The sequence below is a fragment of the Neofelis nebulosa genome, chromosome 4, assembly GCF_028018385.1.
Source record: "Neofelis nebulosa isolate mNeoNeb1 chromosome 4, mNeoNeb1.pri, whole genome shotgun sequence".
NCBI lineage: Eukaryota > Metazoa > Chordata > Mammalia > Carnivora > Felidae > Neofelis > Neofelis nebulosa.
The window spans coordinates 162737947-162758411 of record NC_080785.1 but is presented as its reverse complement, the minus strand read 5'-3'; the positions used below and the strand labels follow the sequence as shown (position 1 = coordinate 162758411).

General features: G+C 44.1%; 1 long non-coding RNA gene across 1 annotated transcript in view; it reads right to left on the bottom strand.

The window, feature by feature from the left end:
- LOC131511081 (uncharacterized) overlaps positions 1-12619 on the bottom strand; it is a 52869-nt gene extending 40250 nt beyond the window's left edge. The window contains exons 1-2 of the long non-coding RNA XR_009261331.1: positions 12404-12619; positions 423-512 (exon numbers count right to left, since the gene is read on the bottom strand). This is a non-coding gene — a long non-coding RNA (uncharacterized LOC131511081). The remainder of the gene's footprint in view (positions 1-422; positions 513-12403) is intronic.
- Between the last annotated feature and the right edge of the window lie 7846 nt (positions 12620-20465).

Here is a 20465-nt window from a genome sequence, read left to right as displayed (position 1 = left end):
TTTTTAATGTTTAATTATTTTGGGGAGAGAGACAGAGAAAGAGCAGGGGAAGGGCAGGAGAGGGAGACACAGAATCTGAAGCAGACTCCAGCTCTGAGCTGTCAGCACAGAGCCCAACCCGGGGCTCAAACTCGCGGACCGCGAGATCATGACCTGAGCCAAAGTCAGACGCTTAACCGTCTGAGCCACCCAGGAGTCCCCAAACAAGAGAGCATTTTAGATGACATTGTAATAGTGGTGTATGGTGACAGATGGTAGCTACACTTGGGGTGAACACAGTATAACATATAAACTTGCTGTCCAATAACTGTGTTGTACGCCTGAAACTAATGTAATGCTGTGTCAACTATACTTCAATTAAAAAAAAAAATCATGACATTTTAGAAATGTCCTAAATGGAGTTCCTTTTGCCTGAGGCTCACCTGAACGGGTTTCTTGGACAATTAGAACTCTCCTCTTCTTGGTCCTCAGCTCCTTATGGGTGAGCAGGTTGGGTTTATGGAAATGATACCCTGTACACAGAGAAAGACACATCAGGCGGAACGTGCAGGGTGAAAAGGCAACCTCCCCTCAGAGTGGGACCACCACTTTCAGAGGACGGGCATGTGTGGCCCCATGGGCAGTGATGATGGTACCCAGGACCCAAACAAACTACCTCACGTCGTGTCCTGGAGGGACTGGGGATCCTCAGACCCAAGCTCAGAGCCACACCAAAGCTTCTAAACATGAAAAAACTAAGGTTGGCATAAGAGACGAATCTCCATTCTCAAGGGGAAGATGCTAGAGTACGGACTAGTGACGAGACCCCAGGGGTTAGCCGCCTGCTTTTGCAAAGATAGTTTCATTGGAACATGGCTCTGCCTATTTGTTTACATTCCTCACTACACTGGCCACTACATGGGTAGCATTGCATCATTGTGTGTAGCTGCAACAGAAACACTATGGCCCACTACGCTGAAAATATTTCCTCTCTGGCCTTTTAAGGAAAAGTGTGGCCACTCCTGCTGTACCCTGTCACTCCTCAAGAGTGGGCCACATCTCCCTCTTCACTACTCTTTTCCCAAGACCAAGAACAGTTCCTGGAATGTAACAGGTGCTGAAGAAATATTTGCAGCAGAAACCTATGAATGAAGAGATTAGGCTGACGGAGGCCAGGCTCCTATAGTTGCCCAGCATCATGTCTCTACGCAAGATTTTCTGATCAGGGTCCAGTGGTGCCCACTCCTCCTCGGGGAAGTCCACTGCTACTTCCTCAAAGGTCGCTGAATCCTGAAACATCACACACATTTGGGCTCAGCCAAGGCCCATCTCCATCAGTGTCCCAGGAAGGTGGGGTGTGAGGATGGCCCCAGAAGACCAAGGAATGGGACATTCAGGTGGGGCAGGGGCGATTCCTCACCTCTCGTCTCTCTCCACTCACACATCCTCAGCAATCTCATCTGGCCTCATTGATTTATTAGCTCTTCAACAAGGGGTTGAACTTTTCTCTGTGCAACTAGTCTGTGATCCCATCCAGCCTGGGTCCCCTAGGCGAGACACCACACAGCCCTGAGCCTATGGAGGCCTGGGACAAATACTCAGGAAACGAATGAATTATGTCTCCATGAATTCCTGAGACAAAGTCAGCACATAGCCTTTTCTTGGTTTTCTGCCATAGCTCTGAAGCTCTGAAGTGACTATTGAGCTAGTATGAACAGGCGCCGAAAAACATTCACAAATACTGAACATTCTCTGGGAAGTCCCTTAGCCACCACCATTCATTAGAGGCTAATGGTCCTGAGGAGTATGGAGACAAGTCCTGGTCAGGTTGGAAGGCTCCAGGCCACAAAAGGAGACACAGCCAACCTCAGGGAGGGAGATGTCACATTGGAATGAGGGGATTTTTTTATGTTTGTTTACTTATTTTGAGAGAGAGAGAGAGAGAGAATGTGTGTGTGCATGAGCAGGGGAGGGGCAGGGAGAGGAAGAGAGAGAATCCCAACAGGCTCTGTGCTGTCAGCGCACAGCCTGAAGTGGGGATCAAACTCGCAGACCATGAAGCATGAGCCAAACTCAAGACTTGGCCGCTTAACTGACTGAGCCACCCAAGCACCCCAAGGGGGATTTTGATTTAATATGATTACCTATGACCAGGTTGTCAGCAACCCTGGAGCCATCACTTCAGCCTCCACAATTCCTTCCTGGACACAGGTGGACTAGACCAGGCATTGCTAGAGGACAAGAGGTGGATGTGAGAAGCTGGCCAAGCCCTAGACTCCAGCTAGCACCTGCCTGGAGGCTATATCACATGACCCATGACCTCGCACACAAACAAAGCAAATGCCTGCAGGCACACGGGTTTCCTAAAAGGCCATGGCAATCCTGTCTCTCACAACCAGAAGAGAGGCCTGGGGGCCTTGCTGTCCATGAGGAAGGCTTGAAACCTCCTGTGATGTTGAGGGTACTCAAGTTCAGAGAAGTTTACCAAGTCAATTGCCCAAGTTAATAAAAAGAATACAAGGTAAAATGTAGTTCTATACCTCAAACATCTCAAGCCCTAAAGGCCCCAACCCTAATGCAGGCAGACTGGGGGCTCCTGAGGCTCCACTCCCACCTTGTCCTGGCCTTTGGAAGCCCTGAAGGAAAAGGGTCTCAGGAAAATGAAAGGGGGAGGGGCAGGGGGGGCGGTGGTGATCTAGCTCCACGCAGATGCTCAACAGGGAGGAAAGCCCGTGCAGGTGTGGCTGGAGCTTGTGACCTGGGTGTCTGGAGAGGAGAGTGATGGGAGAGGGTGGCAGAGGGGCCAGGAGCCTGGTCAAGATCAGGGCAAACAAGCCTAGATCCAATCTGGATTTACACCTTGTGACTGGCAGGCTAGCAGGAGTTTTCTAAGAATTTTCTATTCCTATTTATATTTTTAAAGAACATACTAGCAAGGGGGACAAACTATATAAGAGACTTTTTTAAAATTGAATTTATTGTTATTATTACTATTTTTTTTGTAATTTACATTCGTTAGTTAGCATATAGCACAACGATTTCAGGAGTAGATTCCTTAATGCCCCTTACCCATTTAGCCTATCCCCCTCTCACAACCCCTCCAGCAACCCTCTGTTTGTTCTCCATATTTAAGTCTCTTATGTTTTGGCCCCCTCCCTGTTTTTACGTTATTCTTGCTTCCCTTCCCTTATGTTCATCTGTTTTGTATCTTTGAGTCCTCATGAGTGAAGTCCTATGATATTTGTCTTTCTCTGACTAATTTTGCTTAGCATAATACTCTCTAGTTCATCCACATAGTTGCAAATGGCAAGATTTTGTTCTTTTTGATTGCCGGGTAATACTCCATTGTGTATATATACCACATTTTCTTTATCCATTCATCCATCAATGGACATTTGGGCTCTTTCCATACTTTGGCTATTGTTGATAGTGCTGCTATAAACACTGGGGTGCATGTGCCCCTTCGAAACAGCATACCTGTATCCCTTAGATAAATACCTAGTAGTGCAATGGCTGGGTCGTAGGGTAGTTCTATTTTTAATTTTTTGAGGAACCTCCAGACTGTTTTCCAGAGTGGCTGCACCAGCCTGCATTCCCACCAGCAGTGCAAAAGAGATCCTCTTTCTCCACATCCTCGCCAACATCTGTTGTTGCCCGAGTTGTTAATGTTAGCCATTCTGACAGGTGTGAGGTGGTATCTCATTGTGGTTTTGATGTGTATTTCCCTGGATGATGAGTGACGCTGAACATCTTTTCATGTGTCGGTTGGCCATCTGGATGTCTTCTTTGGAGAAGTGTCTCTTCATGTCTTTTGCCCATTTCTTCACTGGATTCTTTGTTTTTTGGGTGTTGAGTTTGAGAAGTTCTTTATGGATTTTGGATGCTAACCCTTTGTCTGATATGTCATTTGCAAATATCTTCTCCCATTCTGTTGGTTGCCTTTTAGCTTTGCTGATTGTTTCCTTTGCTGTGCAGAAGCTTTTTATTTTGATGCAGTCCCAATAGTTCATTTTGCTTTTGTTTTCCTTGCCTCCGGAGAGGTGTCGAGTAAGAAGTTGCTGCGGCTGAGGTTGAAGAGGTTTTGGCCTGCTTTCTCCTCTCGGATTTGATGCTTTGCTGTCTTCCATTTAGGTCTTTCATCCATTTTGAGTTTATTTTTGTGTATGGTGTAAGAAAGTGGTCCAGGTTCATTCTTCTGCATGTCGCTGTCCAGTTTTCCCAGCACCATTTGCTGAAGAGACTGTCTTTATTCCATTGGGTATTCTTTCCTGCTCTGTCAAAGATTAGTTGGCCATACGTTTGTGGGTCCATTTCTGGGTTCTTTATTCTGTCCCATTGATCTGAGTGTCTGTTTTTGTGCCAGTACCATACTGTCCTCATGATTACAGCTTTGTAATACAGCTTGCAGTCCAGGATTGTGATGCCTCCAGCTTTGGTTTTCCTTTTCAGGATTGCTTTGGCTATTTGGGGGTCTTCACAAAGTTCCATACAAAGGGTATGGGTATGGGTTCCATACAAAGTTTAGGATTGTTTGTTCTAGCTCTGTGAAGAATGCTGGTGTTATTTTAATAGGTATTGCATTGAATATGTAGATTGCTTTGGGTCACATCGGCATTTTAACAATATTTGGTCTTCCCATCCAGGAGCATGGAATATTTTTCCATTTTGTGTGTATCTTCTTCAATTTCTGTCATAAGCTTTCTATAGTTTTCAGTGTATATATTTTTCACCTCTTTGGTTAGATTTATTCCTAGGCATTTTATGGCTTTTGCTGCAATTGTAAATGGGATCGATTCCTTGATTTCTCTTTCTGTTGCTTCATTATTGGTGTATAGAAATGCAACCGATTTCTGTGCATTGATTTTATATCCTGCGACTTTGCTGAATTCATGGATCAGTTCTAGCAGATTTTTGGTGGAATCTTTTGGGCTTTCAATATGGAGTATCATGTCACCTTCAAAGAGTGAAAGTTTGACCTCCTCCTGGCCAATCTGGATGCCTTTTATTTCTTTGTGTTATCTGATTGCTAAGGCTAAGACTTGCAATACTATGTTGATAACAGTGACAAGAGTGGACATCCCTGTCTTGTTCCTGACCTTAGGGGGAAAGCTCTCAGTTTTTCCCCATTGAGGATGATATTAGCATTGTTTTTCTATGTTTTTATTTTACTTTTGAGTGCGAGTGTGGGAGGGACAGAGAGAGAGGGAGACACAGAATCTGAAGCAGGCTCCAGGCTCTGAGTGGTCAGCATAGAGCCTGACGAAGGGCTTGAACTCACAGACTGAGATCATGACCTGAGCCAACGTGGGACGCTTAACCAACTGAGCCACCCAGGTGCCCCAAGAGACTCTTAAATACAGAGAACAAACTAAGGGTTTCTGGGGGGGATGTTGGAAGGGGGGCTGGGCTACAGCGGTGAGGGGCATTAAGGAGGACACTTGTTGGGATGAGCACTGGGTATTATATGTAAGTGATGAATTACTAAATTCTATTCCTGAAATTATTATTACATTATATGTTAACTAAGTTGGATTTAAATTTTTTAAAGTGAAAAATAAAAAAAGATCATACTGGCAGCTGTTCATAGGACAGAACAGGGAAAGAGACAGTAAAAGTGGGGGTGGATGGTAAGGGGCAACAGCAGGGTCCAGGTGAGAATGGGGACTCCTTGGGAGCAGAAGAGATGATTGTACACATATTGAAGGAAATGTCAAAGGATCTGCTAGAGTTAGATTGGGATGAAAAGTGAGAAGAGGGGGAGATGTGTAGCCAGTTTTGAGAACTTAGAGAAACCACAGAAGGTTTTTATACTCACAATGTCAAGCTTCACACCCAAACCCTGTGCTCCTGGAAAACTGTGATGGGCAAGAAATTCCCCAGCCCTTTTTGTGTTCTGGGAAATGCCCGAATACAATGAAACACCCTTCCCTGCATGACTTAGATAGGGCAGGATGATGACCCCTTGTTTACCTTTGACAATGCCAGGCACAGACCATCCAAATTCCCACCTTTGTCTCATGAATGAGTAGCTCCACTGTTTGTCCCCACTAAACTACTTAGATAAAATGCCTCTGAATTTAATTTGAGTTCACTAAACTTCAGCCAAGCTTCTCTCCTCCTGAACTCACCCCTGAGCACAGGGACTCAGATCAACCCTCTACAGCCCCCCCCCCGACAATCAGCTGACCTCCCTGACCAACTAGCCTATCACCCCACCCACTTATCCCACTTCCCGGTCTTGTAAATTCTTTCCTATAAAAGAAAAGCTCTTTAGTGCCAGTGTTTAGGATGGGAGTATTCTGCCTACAGCAATGGTCTCTCCTTACAAAACCACTAAACTGGATAGGTGGTGTGCTACCACCCTAAGAGGGAAAGATTAAGAAAAGGCAAATTCGACAGTCTCTTCAACAGATGATTTTGGGAAAGCTGGACAGTGACATGCAGGAAGAATGAAACTGGACCACTTTCTTCCACCATACACAAAAATAAATTCAAAATGGGTGAAAGACCTAAATGTGAGACTGGAAGCCATCAAACTCCTAGAGGAGAAAACCGGCAGCGACCTCTTTGACCTGGGCTGGAGCAACTTCTTACTAGATAGGTCACTGGAGGCAAGAGGAACAAAAGCAAACATGAACTATTGGGACTTCAACAAGATAAAAAGCCTATGCACAGTGAAGGAAATGGTCAACGAAACTAAAAGCCAACCTACAAAATGGGAGAAGATATCTGCAAATGACATATCTTTTTTTCAGTTTATTAATTTTGAGAGAGAGAGAGGGGCACCTGGGTGACTCAGTCAGTTAAGCATCGAACTTCAGCTCAGGTCATGATTCCACAGTTAGTGATTCCGAGCCCCACATCAGGTGAGCATGAGCCCTGCTTTGGGTGAGCCACACTTTTCTCTCTCTCTCTCTCTCCCTCTCTCTGCCCCTCACTCACTTGTAGCCTCTCTCTCTCAAAAAGAGAGAGAGAGAAAGGCAGAGAGAGAGAGAAAGAGAGACAGGGAAAACATCCCAAACAGACTCCTTGCTGTTAGCACAGAGCCCAACGGGGGTTGGGCGGGGCGCCTCAATCTCACAAATCGTGAGATCATGACCTGAGCTGAAATCAAGAGTCAGTCGCTTAACCAACTGAGCCACCCAGGTGCCCCACAAATAACATATCTGAAAAAGGATTAGTATCCAAAATCTATTAAAAAAAACATCAAACTCAGGCCGTCTGGGTGGCTCAGTTGGCTGAGCTGAGCAGTTGAGCATCAGACTCTTGATTTTGGCTCAGTTCATGATCCTAGGGTTGCAGGATCAAGCCCCCCCCATGGGGCTTGGCAATGAGTGTGGAGCCTGCTTAAGATCCTCTCAGTTTCCCTTTGCCCCTCCCCCCCACTCACATGCTTTCTCTCTCAAAATAAATAAATAAGCTTCAAAAAAATTTTTTTAAATAAAAATAGAACTACCCTATGACCCAGCAATTACATTACTTGGTATTTACCCAAAGGATACAAAAATACTGATTCAAAGGGACACATGCACCCCAATGTTTATTGCAGCATTATCAACAATAATCAAATTATGGAAAGAGCCCAACTGTCTATCAACTGATGAATGGATAAAGAAGATGTGGTACACATGTACAATGGAATATTACTCAGTCATCAAATTGAATGAAATCTTGCTATTTGCAGTGACATGGATGGAGCTAGAATGTATTATGCTAAGTGAAAGAAGTCAATCAGAGAATGACAAATACCATGTGATTTCACTCATATGTGGAATTTAAGAAACACAAGAGATGAACATAAGAGAAGGGGGAAAAAAGAGAGGGAAGGAAACCATAAGAGACTCAACTATAGAGAACAAACTGAGGGTTGGTGAGGGAGTTGGGCAAGGGATGGGCTAAATGGGTGATGGATATTAAGGAGGGCACTAGTGATGAGCACTGGGTGTTAGCTGTAAGTGATAAATTACTTTTTTTTAACATTAATTATTAAGAGACAGAGAGAGACAGAGCATGAGCATGGGAGGGGCAGAGAGAGGGGGAGACACAGAATCCGAAGCAGGCTCCAGGCTCTGAGCTGTCAGCACAGAGCCCGACGTGGGGCTCAAACTCACAAACCGCGAGATCATTGGCCTGAGCCAAAGTCAGATGCTTAACCAACTGAGCCACCCAGGCACCCCTGTAAGTGATAAATTACTAAATTCTACTCCTGAAACCAATATTACACTATATGTTAACTAACTAGAATTTAAGTAAAAAGTTGAAACAAAAAAAAGGTGGCAAATTGTTCAAGGTGAAGTTTTACAGGAAAACATATATATTTTGTATAATATGTGAAAATTAATATGTATATATCATATACAATATACCTTACAGATACACAGAACATTTAACATATTTTACATATGGCATATTTTCCCATCAAATCAGAAGGGGTGGCTCAGATGGTTAAGCAGCTGACTCTTGACTTCAGCTCAAGTCATGATCCCACAGTTCGTGAGTTCAAGCCCAACACTGGGCTCTGCACTGGCAGTGCACAGCCTGCTTGAGATTCTCTCTCCCTCTCTCTCTGCTCCTCCCCTGCTTGTGTGTTCTTTCTCTCTCTCAAAATAAATAAATAAACTATTAAAAAGAAGGGGGAGGGGTTATATAGCAACAGAGAGCCCAGGCACTAAGGAACTAGGGAGCACAGAGAGGGAGTACGGCTATCCATCTGACCACTGTCTCCCACATCATGGCAATAGAGGAAGGGATGGACAGCTGGAGGGTTCAGGAAAGGAAGGGAAATTTCCTCCTAGGGCAGGGCAACTCCCACAAGGTATGCTCCCCCTTAGAGAGGCTTTTGGGGGAATTGAGACTTTGGAGGCAATCTTTTTGTAAGAGGTATATCGAGACCTATTGTTTCGTTTGTGGGAATAATGTGGGTTGGCAGGAATAATTTCAAAACTAGGTAGACCAGCAGGCCAAGGGAGGGCTTCTAGGGGATAACTTATCTGGGTTCCAAGTTCAGACCACCAATCCCTTGGCACTGGGTAGAAAAACTGTCTTAGCCACAGATGACAAAGGATGACTAGAGGCCACTGATAGTTGGGAGTGTGCTGGGATATTGGAATTTATGTCTACTAAAATTTTAAATAGTCCTATGCCTTCAACTAGCAACTTGTAGGACCGTACCCAAGAGAAACTCTGGCATCTGTGCAGATAGATAGATAGATACATGTGTGTGTTCAAGCTTGTTCATTAAAAACTGTTTATAATAGGTAAAAACTGGAACCAATTGAAATATACATTACATTATAGCAAGGGCCCAAATAATTATCATATATTCATACTGTGGGAAATGATTATGGTGTTTAAAACAAAAACTGATATAGATCTGAAGGTAAAGTATAAATATATTTACATAATTTATAAAATATGTATATGCAGAAAGGTATATACATGCATTAAAAATGACTGTTAGGCAGGGGTGCCTGGGTGGCTCAGTCGGTTGGGCATCCAACTTCGGCCCAGGTCATGATCTGACGGTTCGTGGGTTCGAGCTCCCTGTCAGGCTCTGTGCTGACAGCTTAGAGCTCAAGTCTGGAGCCCGCTTTGAATTCTGTATCTCCCTCTCTCTCTGCCCCTTCCCTACTCACACTCTGTCTCTGTCTCTCAAAAATAAACATTGAAAAAAAAATTTTTTAATAAAAAAAAGAAAATGACTGTTGGGCAAAGGACTTGAACAGATATTTCTCCAAAGAAGGCATATAGGGGCGCCTGGGTGGCTCAGTCAGTTAAGAGTCGGACTCTTGGTTTCAGCTCAGGTCATGATCTCATGGTTTGTGAATGTCAGGCTCTGCACTGCCAGTGCAGAGGGGATTCTCTCTCTCCACTCTCTCTCTGCCCCTACCCGCCTTGGGCTCTCTCTCTCAAAATAAATAAATAAACATTAAAATAAAGACATACATATGGTCAATAAGCACATAAGATGTTCAACATCATTAATCATCAGGGAAATGCAAATCAAACCCATAAGGAAATGCTACTTCATATCTATTAGGATAGCTATTAGCAAAAAAATAAAAATAGGGGCACCTGGGTGGCTCAGTCAGTTAAGCGTCCAACTTCAGCTCAGGTCATGATCTCACGGTCTGTGGGTTTTAGCCTTGTGTCAGGCTCTGTGTTGACAGCTTGAAGCCTGGAGCCTGCTTCAGATTCTATGTCTCCCTCTCTCTCTGCCCCTCCCCCGCTCATGCTCTGTCTCTCTCTCTCTCTCTCTCTCTCAAAAATAAACACACACCAAAAAAAAAACTTTAATAGAAAATAAATAAATAAAAATGTTTTTAAATGTTTTAAATGTTTAAAAAAAAATACTCATTGCTGATGGTAATGTGAAATGGTACAGCCACTGTAGAGAATAGTGTTGTGGTTCCTCAAAAAGCTTAACATCGAATTACCATATGATCCAGTAATTCCACTTCTGAGTATATATCCAAAAGGACTGAAAGCAGGAACTTGAAGAGATATTTGTAAACCAATGTTTGTAGCGGCATGATTCACAAAAGCCAAAAGGTGGACAACCCAAATGAACAGAAAAACAAAATGTATACACTTAAGGTTGAATAATGTTATAGTTATATTTATATATTATATAAAATTCTAGTGTAAATAAATGTAAGTACATAGAATATATATTTATATATTACATCTATATTAAATATAAGTTCATTTTACAATATAAATTATAAAATATATACAAAATGTAAATATACAAAAATGTAAAATATGCAAAATATGTAACTATATAATATGAAATATATAAAAATATAACAAGATATAAAATATGCAAAATATAAACATATATAAACTATGTCTATAATAAATATATAAATATAATATTATTCAACCTTACAAAGGAATAAAATCCTGATACATGCTACAACATGCGTGTATTTTAGAACATTACGCTAAGTGAAATAATCTAGACACAAAAGAACGATATTGCACGATTCCACTTATATGAGGTACCAACAATAGTCCAGTTTAGAGAGAAAGAAAATAGAATAGAGATTACCAGGGGCTGGGAGTTAGGGTTACGGGAAGTTTTTTGTTTGTTTGTTTGTTTTAATTTTTTAAAAATGTTTTTATTTATTTCTGAGACAGAGAGAGACAGAGCGTGAGTGGGGAAGGGGCAGAGAGAGAGGGAGACACAGAATCTGAAACAGGTCCCAGGCTCTGAGCTGTCAGCACAGAACCCGCCGCTGGGATCGAACTCACGGACTGTGAGATCGTGACCTGAGCTGAAGTCAGACGCTTAACCGACTGAGCCACCCAGGCGCCCCATGGGGAGTTTTTTTTTTTTTTTTTAATGAGAACAGTTTCATTTGGGGAAAATGGAAAAGTTTTGAAGATGCGTGGTGGTAACGGTCGCACAATAGTGTGATTGTACTTAACGCCAATGAACAGTACCCTCAAGAAAGGTTAAAGGGAAATTTTTATGATATGTACATTTGACCACAATAAAAAAAAAAAAAAAGAAAAATGATGGCAAGACCACACTGCCATCAGTAACACTGGAGGCCTACAAAGCAGGACATTGTATTTTATGTGCACTTGGCAGGGAGAGTGTGAAGGGAACCGTTAACATTCTTACTATAGTTTCTGAATTATTTGAATGTTAACAAAAACAACATACCCATGCATCACTTGTGTAATCAAGAAAAACAGTCAAGCGCAAACAAACATAATGCACGTAGCTGAGGCGTCACCTGTGCACACAGCTAATCTCACGGATCAGAGTCACTTTTGCCTTCTTTCCAACCAAGGGAAGAGCTTTTTAAATCAAGAGTCTATATGGAAACCAATTTGACAGTAAATTTCATATATTAAAAAAATTAAATAAATAAAAAATAAAAACTAAAAGTGTAAAAAAAAAAAAAAGCCTCTGTTGACAGCAGTCCACTCTTTTATGACAAAAAATAAAAAAAGAGTCTACACTCTTCCTAGGGGAGCCTGGATGGCTCAGTCCCTTTAAGCGCTGGACTCCTGCCTTAGGCTCAGGTCATGATCTCAGGGCTCCTGAGTTCAAGCCCCGCACCAGGCTCTCTGCCCGCTTCCCCCCACGTCCGCACGTACGCGCGCGCTCTCGCTCTCTCTCTCTATCTCAACTAAACAAACTCAAAAAAAAAATACAAAACCTTTAAAAAAATAAAAAATAAAACTCGACCGCGAGGGCAGGCCCTTGGAGGAGAGGTGTAGCTGATGTGCGAAGTACAGAAGTGAATAACTTTAACTGTAAGGCTTGTTACTTACATTTTCACTTACTTCATTTCATTTTCTTCATTACACTTTTTTATTGACCCTCACGCTAGATCCTGAGAAAGCATTTTTCCCAAATGAATTTATCAAACGTAATTCACCAAAATTAAGTTTAAGATATTCTCACCTCAGCAATTCTCACAAAAGCCACAAGTGAAATTCTCCCGTATAACGAAGGCAGAAGGGGACACCCTGGAAGTAGATTTCACCAACACCTCTCACTCCCGCCCCAACCGACACCCCCAGTTCAGAAGGTCGGAAGGACCCCGAGAAGCGACCAACGTCCGTTGATCTCCACGCTCGCGAGACCCAGCCCCTGCCGGGGCGCGCGGCCGCCGACTCAGTCCCCGCCCCCCCGCCAGGGCCCCGCCCCCACCGAGACCACGCCCTCGCCGGCCACGCACCCCACAGAGGCCCGCCTCCGAGAGGCCCCGTTTGCCCACCCTGACCAAGACCCCGCCTTCCGCGAGCCTGGCATCCTCGCCGTAGTCAAGACCCACTCCCCAGAGGCCCTTCTCCCAGCTCTAGCTCCGACCTCGCACCTGCAGTCGCCCTTCTGTGCCGCAGGCAAATAAAGAGAAAAACCGTAAAGGGAAGTTGGCCGCTGCTCAGGTCCCAAGCACTCCACTTCCGGTCTCGGGGCTTAAAGGTGGAAGGAAGGCTCCGGCAGGACTTAGCGGCGCCGAGGCCGAGGGCACGGACTTCGGCGGGGGACCAGAACGGTACAGAGTCGGTTGGACCGAGCCTCGCGCCCACCTCGGACCAGTCAGGCAGCTCCCAATCAAAAAATGCTGTTCTCTGAGTTCTTGCAGCGGGGTTCAAGGATGTACTAAGCTTGGAGGTGCTTTGTTATGAAGCAGTTGATACCGGATACATCCTTTTCACTATTCTTTAAAAACTTCTTTGCCCCTTCTCAGAGGTTTTTGATATTACCTTTGAACTTGTCATACATTTCTGTAGTAGTCTTGGGACCGTTGGCCTTATGTTTTAAATCTTTCCGTTTTTATATGGCAAATAGTGAAGCATTTTTAGACTTTCATTAAGTATGAACATGTTTAGATCTTTTATATATTTCACTTGCTGGTTTTTGTGTGGTCACCATCACTTTTTGTTTTTACTTAAGTTTTTATGTGTTTAAGTAATCTCTACACACAACGTGGGGTATTGAACTCAGGAGCCCAAGATCAGGAGTCGCATGCTCTTGTGACTGAGCCAGCCAAATGCCCCAACCATCACTTCCCTTGATAATGCTTTTCCTTTCATTTATTCAAGTCATGCCTTCACAGAACTCTTTTTTCAACTGGGGAGGAAGACAGATGGTAAAACAAACATACAAGAAAACATTTCCTATGTGAGTGCCACATTGGAATGTACTATTTCTAGTATGTTTACAAACTGAATCCTGTGGTGATTCATTCAATCATTTCTTTTTAAACCTCTTAAAAAGGGGCTCCTGGGTGGCTCTGTTAAGAGTCTGACTTTGGGGGCGCCTGGGTGGCTCAGTCGGTTAAGCGTCCAACTTCCACTCAGGTCATGATCTCGCGGTTCGTGAGTTCAAGCCCTGCGTCGGGCTCTGTGCTGACAGCTCAGAGCCTGGAGCCGGTTTCAGATTCTGTGTCTCCCTCTCTCTCTCTGACCCTCCCCTATTCATGCTCTGTCTCTGTCTCAAAAATAAATAAATGTTAAAAAAAAAAATTAAAAAAAAAAAAAGAGTCTGACTTTGGCTCAGGTCATGATCTTACCATCCATGAGCTCAAGCCCCATGTAAGGCTCTGTGCTGAGAGCTCAGAGCCTGGATCCTCCTTCAGATTTTGTCTCTCCCTCTCTCCTTGCCCTGCCCTCTCTCCCCAAAATAATATACATTAAATTTTTTAAAATAAGAAATACCAAAAAAAAAAAAGTTGATCTTAAAAATTATTTTACTAGCAAAATATAGGTTTATTCAAGAATGGCCAACAATTACAATTTGGGACAAGCAAACAATGGCAAAAACCATAGTATAGCCCAACAAAGTAGAGGAATGTTATTTCATGGAAAAGAGTAAATTGGGAGGGGTTGTTTTGAATCAGTCTGACTGACAGACAAAAGCAAGAGTTGAGAGTGATGAGGAGTTTCCCATCTGCTGAGTTGCCTGGGTAGTCAATTTCTTGCATGAGACACAATGTACATCATTCCCTGTTGGGGCTTGTGACAGTTCTTCCTGTAGTTAACATGGAGTAGTAGAGTTAGACCTATCCCTTCTGGCCTCCTGACTCCATTTTAGTGAGGTTTCCCTTTATTTTCACAACAGGAAACAAACTTATAGTTTAAATTTTATTTTATTTTTTAAGATTTTATTTATCATTAAAGATTTTATTTTTAAGTAATCTCTATACCCAACATGGGGCTCAAACTCACAACCCCAAGATCAAGAGTTGCATGTTACACAAACTGAGCCAGCCAAGTGCCCCCTATAGTTTAAATTTTTAAGAACTTTTGGGGTGCCTGGGTGGCTCTGTCAGTTAAGCATCCAACTTCAGCTTAGGTCATGATCTCACTGCTCATGGGTTAAAACCCCCGCACTGGGCTCTGTGCTGACAGCTCAGAGCCTGGAGCCTGCTTCCAATTCTGTGTCTTCCTGTCTCTCTAAACCACCCCCCACCCCCCACCCCCCCCTGCGCTCTGTCTCTCTCTCTCTCTCAAAAAGTTAAATAAACATTAAATAGAATCATATATACACTGGAGCAAGGCTTCTTTTCATACAACATGTTTTTAAGATCATCCATGCTCATGTCCTTTTAAAAGTTCTCATTAAAGGGCAAGGGGCACTAAAGAGGACATTTGTTGGCATGAGCTCTGGGTGTTATATGTAAGTGATGAATCACTCAATTCTACTTCGGAAATCATTATTACACTACATGTTAACCAACTTGGATGTAAATTTTAAAAAATTAATTAACAGTTTTTTTCAAGTAAAAATTAAAATAAAAGTTCTCTTTTAAAAGGAAAAGAAAAGCCCTTTTCCTGTACCACTATACTTTTGGGTTATAACATCAGCCTAGTGCTTGGGGCAAAGGAGCAGCGGGGAGATGGAAGGAGCAGCAGATGAGAAAAATGAGGTCCAGAGTCATCTGGACCCATTACTTCCACCACACCACAGCAACCCGGACCCCGCCGGCCGGGAAGAGCGGTGGATCCGGAAGTCTCTCGGGAAACGCGCCGCAACGGACTGACCGGACCTGCCCTTTGGCCCTGGATCTTTCGAGCCAGACCCTCCAGGCGACACCAGAGCTGGGCGTTCCCATATGCCCCAGAAGCGATGCAGCCTGCGGCGGCGCCCGGCTGACAGACACTTCTGCTTCCGGTTTTGTGAGCCGAGATGGCGCGGGTCGCCAGGGCTCCCGCCCTGCGGGGTCGGAGGAGGGCAGAGCTTGAAGAAGCCAGCGGGCAGGCAAGGGTCTTAAATCCGCCCAGCCAGGAAGGAGTAGGAGGATTAGTGGGCGGGGCAGGGGCGGGACAGTGCCTGGGGGCGTGGCTTGGCCTGAGACAAGTCCTTGGGGGCGTGGCGGGAGGGGGGGCGGTGAAGACCAATCCTAGAAGGCGGGGCTTGAGGGTAGTGCGTTGTGGGCAGGGCTAAAGGGGCTTCCGGTCTCAGGGGGCGGAAACCGGATGAGGACCAGGTGTGAGGGCAGGGCTTGGGCGGGCCTCACTCTCAGTGGGCGCGTCCTCAGCATCCCCGTCGTCAGGATCCCCAATAAAAGCTTTTTTTGCTTCTTTTGTCATTCCTTCCGAGACTCTGTGACAGAACACCAGGTTTACAAAAGTATCTGTCAGTCCACAAAGTGGATCACACCTCCATTCATCCCGTTCCTTCCTTAGGGCCTTAAAGTTTTTAAATTTTCTTCTTCAGTGGGTTGTATCTTTCAGTTAGGTTCACTCCTAGACACTATATATATACATTTAATTTTTTGTTTCATTTCCCATTTGATTGTTTTGGGGGAGTTCTGAGAGATGGGGGACGTGCTCTGACTTAAGTCACAAGTGTAAATAAGAGTATCCAGCCCATACAGTAGATGCCCGACAAGTATACATTCCTTCCATTTTCCCTATTTATGAAGGGTGACGAGGTGTATAAATACTACCAACGTCTCCTAATTCCTATATTGTGAGGGTACAATTATCTACGTGGCAAATCCGGTGACGTGCTGCCATCTTCTGGTGATTGAGGGGATTACACTCTATCTCAAGTAGCTCTTGAAACCAACTATAAAACTTTACTTCCCTATTGGAAAGGTTTGTGAAAACGAATAAAAGGAAACCTCATTTAGAATGGAGTTGGGAGACCAGCAGGGAGAGCTTTCATGCCCAGCGCTAGTCAATTGTAGGTCCAACAGGAAGAGAGGGACCTTGTAAGTAAGTACTCCTTTAGTATCCCAGCAAGAGGAAGGAAGCTTTTTCCTCCCCCAGCAACAGCTCAGTCAATGAGAAGCCATTATACTTCAAACTCCCAATTTATTACAATTCACTTTTAATTTATAAAAGCCCCTCCCCACTCCCCCTTTTTCCTCTATAAAAAGAGCTACCTTCCTTTATTGTGGGGACTTACCTATGGTTTTGCCATGGTTTGCCTGGGCCGGGGATTGCAAATTTTTGTTGTTCCTAAATAAGCCCATCTTTTGCTGATAAAATAACCGCCAGTTTTGTTTTTAAGGGCAACAGTTCTCACATTAAATGTTGATTTATTTATTTCTGAGAGAGAGACAGAGAGAGCAGGGGAAGGGCAGAGAGAGAGTAAGAGAGAACCCCAAGCAGGATCCGTGCTGTCGGTGCAGAGCCTCTCCTGGGACTCCATCCCACCAACAGAGAGATGGTGACCTGAGCCAAAATCAAGAGTCGGTCGCTTAACCAAGGGAGCCAGACAGACACCCCAACAGTTCTCACTTTGAAAAGCATTTTCCCTTCCCACTATACCTTTGGTTATAAGATCTGCCTGGTGTTTGAGGTAAAGAGAAAGAATAGTTTGACAGATGAGAAAACTAAGGCCCAGAACCATGTACACCCCCCAGCCATCTGGTTGGAGGAATTCAGGGAATGAGTGTGAGTTTCTGGAGAATGAACAAGTGCAAAGGTCCTGAGGTAGGAGAGGTTTGGCCTTTAAAACAACAGCAGAGGGGCGCCTGGGTGGCGCAGTCGGTTAAGCGTCCGACTTCAGCCAGGTCACGATCTCGCGGTCCGTGGGTTCGAGCCCCGCGTCAGGCTCTGGGCTGATGGCTCGGAGCCTGGAGCCTGTTTCCGATTCTGTGTCTCCCTCTCTCTCTGCCCCTCCCCCGTTCATGCTCTGTCTCTCTCTGTCCCAAAAATAAATAAATAAATAAAAATTTAAAACAACAGCAGAGGGGCACCTGGGTATTTCATTCAGTTAAGCATCCGACTCTTGATTATGGCTTAGGTCATGATCTCACAGTTTCTGAGTTCGAGTCCTGCATCAGGCTCTGTACTGACAGTGCAGACCTTGCTTGGGATTCATTCTCTCTCTCTCTCTCTCTCTCTCTCTCTTTCTCTCCCTCAAAGTAAATAAATAAACTTTTAAAAAGTAGGCAACATCAGAAGTCCAGTGTCTAAAATGTTTGAAGTGAGTCGGGCAGGTTGGAGACTAATTGGAAGTGAAGTCAGAGAAGCAATGAAGTCAGATCATACAAGGCCATCTGAGCAACTCTAAGAATTGTGGGTGTTACCTTGAGAGCAATGGAGGAGCCCCTGAAGAGTTTTGAGTTCCAGGAGCAACATGACCTGATGTCTATTTTTAAAATTCTCTTTGGGGCACCTGGGTGGCTCAGCTGGTTGAGTGTCAGACTTCGGCTCAGGTCATGATCTCGCGGTTCGTGAGTTTGAGCCCCGCGTCGGGCTCTGTGCTGCCAGCTCAGAGCCCGGAACCTGCTTCGGATTCTGTGTCTCCCTCTCTCTCTGCCCCTCCCCCGTTCATGCTCTGTCTCTCTCTCCTTCCAAAATAAATAAACATTTAAAAAACTTTAAATAAATAAAATCAAATTCTCTTCGTCTTTTGTGTGACTCTAGGGAAGAAAAGATAGAATCAGCGAGGACCATTAGAAAGTTAAGGCAATAATCCCAGTGACAGATGGAGATGGCTGGACAAAGGTGGCTGGGGAGAATGGAGGGAGTGGGATCCACTCTGGTGCTAAAATTAAGGCAGAGCCAGTGGCTATCTGCTGATGGATTTGTGTAGTTTTAGAACAAAGAGTCAAAAATGACCCAAGGGATTTTTGTTTCTTTATCATTGTGAAAAATAATTCTGGACATTGGTAAAGAGACTTCATTCAAAAGGGTTATTGAAAAAGGGAGAAAAGGCAGGGCAGGGTGCCTGGGGGGCTCAGTTGGTTAAGCATCCAACTTCGGCTCAGGTCACGATCTCACAGTTCATGAGTTCGTACTCCTCCCTTGCGTTCTGTCTCTCTCCCTCTCTCTCTCTCTCAAAATAAACATTAAAAAAATTTTTTTAATGTCTTTGATTTTTCTCCAAACTCCCAATAGTAGACAAAATTCTAGAAGGCTACCTCAAACTTCTCACAGTGATTTCCTCTGGGGCCTGGGATTAGAAAGAGGTATCCTTTCTGTACTGTTAAAATTCTTCACAGGCATATATTATTTTTTTTATTATTTTTTTTTTTATTTTTTTTTTCAACGTTTTTTATTTATTTTTGGGACAGAGAGAGACATAGCATGAACGGAGGAGGGGCAGAGAGAGAGGGAGACACAGAATCGGAAACAGGCTCCAGGCTCTGAGCCATCAGCCCAGAGCCCGACGCGGGGCTTGAACTCACGGACCGCGAGATCGTGACCTGGCTGAAGTCGGACGCTTAACCGACTGCGCCACCCAGGCGCCCCATATATTATTTTTTATATCAGAAAAATTATTTTAAGAAGATATATGTGTTTTAACACAAATATCCATCAAAGGTGAATGGGTAACAAATTATGCTATTATAGTCACATGATGGAATACTACTCAGGAACAAAGTTTTGATTCCTACAAGAGCTTGGATAAATCCTAAAATCATCATAATGAGTAAAAGACAAGATACACATGTGTCAAAACTCATCAAATTATGCACCTAAATATGTGCTGTTTATTGCTATGAATTATACCTCAGTAGAGCCATGCAAAAATTTATTCATTTATTTTTAAATATTTTTATTATTTTTGAGACAGAGAGAGACAGGGCATGAGCAGGGGAGGGGCAGAGAGAGAGGGGCACAGAGAATCCTAAGCAAGCTCCAGGCTCTGAGCTGTCAGCACAGAGCCCGACGCGGGGCCCGAACTCACGAACCGTGAGATCATGACCTAGGCCGAAGTCGGACACTTAACGAACTGAGCCACCCAGGTGCCCCAAGCTATGCAAAAATTTATATGTCTAGTCTTTGTCCCCTGATGGGGCACAACTGTTGGGCCAGGCTTTTAGAACTGCTACCTATCAGCTAGGCAGTTTTGCCTAATGGTTAGGACTGTAGGATAAGATTACTCAGTTCTGCTACTTCTCTAGTTGTGTGACTTTGGGCAACTTAACTTCTCTGTGCCTCAGTTTCCTCCTCTGTACCTTCCTCACTGGGCTGCTGGTAAAAGTCCATGCATGAAGGACTGAGCATAATACCTGACATGAAATAGACACTGGAGAAATGTTAGTTCTTGCGATTGCCCTTTACTTCCAATGGAGGGTGTATTCATCCTGTTTTTAATTTTCTATATTTTGTGATGCTTTGACACCTTAGGGCCTTGCAAACCTGGCTCAGGACCACCCCTCTGAGGGTTGGGTAATTCCTAGAGATAGGAAACAACTTGCTTTTGAGCACACTTTCATATGCAAACCAGCCAACCCAACTACCTCTGTTATCTCCTAACACAGCAAGCCAATATTTCCTCTGCCCTAAATCACACCAGGGCCAAGTAGCAGACAACTAGGAATGGCCTCTAGAGCCTAGAGCCCACCAAAATTATTCAAAGTAGCCAATTCTAAGCTTGTTCAGCTTGCCTACCCTGCCTCGCCTATTTCTTCCTGCAAAAACCATAATAAAGGCTCATGCCTGTGCTTTCCTCCTACTTCTCCTGCCTCCTACAGACCCCATTATGGTTTTTCCCCATAATGGCTCTGTGAGACATTCCCCTCCTCTTGGGAATCACAAGTACTGTACCTTTT